Genomic DNA, 3843 nt, shown 5'->3' on the forward strand with positions numbered 1-3843 from the left:
AATCATGGATAACCACTCCAGGAATGAAATCTGCAGTAGTAAGGTAACTGCCACATTTATACTTATAGGCAGTATCTCTATAGGGCAGAACAACCTAGGTTGTAAGTTCTAACTGTGTTATACAACATATTTTGGCGGCTACCATACGTACTACCAGAGGTCAGGATGAGAATCAGTGGGATTACTGGAGCAGAAAATTAAAGCGTTGCAGGACTGAAAGATGCTTTGTGAAAAGTGAAGATCTCAGAGTGCAGCAATTAAGAGAAAGAAAACACAAATAATTTTCAGCTCTTCTTCAAAATCACTGAAGTGAAGGTAAATGTAATTTTAGTGTACAAGTTACACATAATTGGACATTTACATGATGGAAGACCCTTGATGCAATCAGGATAGGACCTGACTGAGGGCACCAGAGCTGTGGATGACGAATATCATTTAGACACAATTTAGAAGATGGTAAGATAGAGAAGTGAAACCCTGGAATAATTGGGGTCAGAATATTGACAGGCCACAGGTCATTACTCCTGTGAAAATAAATAGGAGTCTAACAGTGTGTCATCTGTGTCAGCAGGAGCTGCAGCATAGTAACAAGATTGGACTGAGAAAGTCTCAATACAATGGACATATTATACCTGTTTTCATCAACTAGCCATAACAATTAAACCTAATATTGTGGAGGCTTCTGCTCTGAACTGTCGAGACATGGACTGCACTTTTGAAGATGTTCTATGGTATCTGGCGCCAATACATTAGCAACCGATCATTCAAGTCCTGTAAGCTGCAAGCTGAGACTTCCATTGATCAGACTTGAGCATTGGGGAATTGGGAAGCCAAGTTATAGCACCACTCCAGCAGTTTTTGTTATTGCAGCCCTGCAGTGGTGCTATTCTCCTAAGGTCCCTGCATCTAGTCTTATACTCACCAACTGCATTCTTCATCTTTTATTAGCGCTCTCTCCAGTAGGTTGTGATCTGCCAGATTGCTGCAGTGTTGGCTTTAGCGATCCAGAAGTCACAACTCATTGTAAGTCTATGAGAGCCAGAATGAGTCCAGAACTTACATTAAGAGCTTATGACCCTTATCGCTGACTTCCAGTCGGTCAGAAGTTGTGGTCACAAGATATCAGCGCCAGGAAGCGCTGAAGACTTTGACGGGTAAGTATAAGACTAGGGGTGTAGGAACATTAGATTAGTAGCACCACTCCAGCGCTGAAATAAAAAAAACCTGCTGGAGTGGTGCATTAAGGTCTTGAACGCTTGCAAATCATTGCTGAACAATACTCATAGCATCACACTCACTCTACCAACTCACCTTCTTCCTATATAGGGTATTTATTGCCTAGGAGAAAAAAAAAATCATCAGATCAGGTTACTTCCTTCCATTATGCCATGGTCCAGTTCTAATGCCTCAATGCACATTGTTACGGTGCTTTTGGCAGTGAATGTGGGTCAGGATGGGAACTCTGGTCTAATTCCACAGCAGAGATAAATTTCAGCAATTTGTGCCATTGTAGGTTATAAATTATGGATCCCTAACCAATGTCCCTTTTTAATTAATGGTTGTGTTTTATATCCATTTAATAAGACTCCGATTTAATGGCCACTAGGTCAAATCCGTGCTTGTAACCCGAGTTGTTCAAAAGAATATTTATGTATATTATAAGATGTATAACATAGCTGTAGTCCACGTATGGCCATAGTGTCATGCAGAATTAATCAAAATTATGAGAGGGCGTTAATGTTCATTTTGCCACCTGACTGGTCTAACAACCAAGGTCTCTTATGTGTATTTATTATCTGCAGTGATGGAGTATAGGCACTGTAACAGGCACATTACTAACTACTTGTATATCAGGTCTGCAAGTAACCGCAGCGCAATGTGTCACGCAGCCCCGTATACGGAGCCACCGACACCTATTTGCGCTGCCTGTACCAGTGTATGTGCGATATGCCTGAGAGACCGTGTGCTGGTGAATCAGCTGCACTCACGGCCTTTCATCACAGACACCTGCACTCGCCAACCGCATATGTGTATGCACGGTCAGCCTGAGAGACCGTGTGCTGATAAGTCAGCTGAGCTCACAGTCTCTCTAGTGGAGTGAGAGACCCAACACGTGGCATTCGCTGTTCTCAGTGTCAAGCTCGGTGTTATCCATACACAGCAGGTAGTATCAGCACACGGCAATATTTGAACCTGGCCCTCTGGTCTTATAATTGTGTTAATCTGTCAGATTATCTGGACAAACGTCCCTGACGCGCGTTTCGCCGGGGATACTGGCTTTTTCAAAGCAGCAGGTGTCTGTGGTGTCTCTCAGGCATATCGCACATACACTGGCACAGGCAGCGCAAATAGGTGTCGGCGGCTCTGTATACAGGGCTGCGCGACACATTGCGCTGCGGTTACTTGCAGACCTGATATACAAGTAGCTAGTAATGTGCCTATTACAGTGCCTATACTCCATCACTGCAGATAATAAATACACATAGGAGACCTTGGTTGTTAGACCGGTCAAGAGGCATAACGAACATTAACACCCTCTCATTAATTTGATTAATTCTGCATGACACTATGGCCATACATGGACTATAGCTATATGTTCTACATCTTCTAGTATACATAAATATTCTTTTGAACAACTCAGGTTACAAGCACGCATTTGACCTAGTGGGCATTAAATCTGAGTCTTATTAAATGGATATAAAACCCAACCATTAATTAAAAAGGGACATTGGTTAGGGATCCATAATTTATAACATCTTTATTATCTAGTCTCTTATCTGGACCTTAGTGGGTCACAGTTATATAATATACAATGACCTTAACTATGACTCAATAATCATCCTTACTTGGTTGTATGTCAATTTTCATTATTTTAATAGTTACAATTAATAAAAGTTACATTTTATTCACAATCTTCCCACTTTTACAAATAAATGAGTCTCTGACGCCCACCAGCCTGGCACTATTCACTTCACATTTCTGTGGTTTTAACCCCTACCTGAAGCTACACATAACAATAAGTCAAGGACCTCAGATAGTTGGTGCCCCATTACATACTATTATGTCAAGGTGAGTAAAGGCACAGCCATTATGGGCCTGGAATTACCAACGTGAGGACAGATGTAATGGACAGTCGCGCTCTTACTACAACTGATAGGATTTTGATAATGTGCTCTATGCAGCCATCAGGCCTGATTGGCCACTGTATATGTGGTGACACTATGGTAGCCATGATTCCCAGGGCTGACATTACTATAGAGGCAGGCTAGATTCCCAGAGTTGTCTCTCTTGTCCTTACCAGCAGAATATCCTAGCAGGTGCCGGTGCTACACTGGTGAACATAACTATGCCAGCGAACTAGAAAAAAAAAAACTAAATGTTAAATGAAAGTTCCTTTATGGGATTAAAAAATGATAAAATATATAAAAAAAAAAACACTTTTTTTTTTAAATTAGTGCATATTAGTCTGAAATAATATGCATTATAGATTTAAGGTAATAATGGTCCTATAAGTATGGTTTCATTAGAATGAGTCCGTTCTGTCACTGATACTATAGCATGTCTCCACCTGCTGGTCACAGTGGTGCACTGCTATACAGTAGCGATAATACAGCAGGGATTTTCCAGGTTTAACACTTCTTTTTCTTTCATCTACCCTCAACCACTTCCCAAACTGCAAGTGTCACATAATACAGATGGATCCAAATATGTAACATTTTATTTAATTGGACATAAAACCAAGTGGGTTATCTAGTTGGGTGGGATATTATATAATTATACCCCACTCTCCACCCCTTACAGATATATGACATACACATACGTCATATGTCAGCTCCCTGACTT

Source organism: Phyllobates terribilis, unplaced genomic scaffold, assembly GCF_046119375.1.
Source record: "Phyllobates terribilis strain yellow unplaced genomic scaffold, ASM4611937v1 Scaffold_1__5_contigs__length_1240528914, whole genome shotgun sequence".
Taxonomy (NCBI): Eukaryota; Metazoa; Chordata; class Amphibia; order Anura; family Dendrobatidae; genus Phyllobates; species Phyllobates terribilis.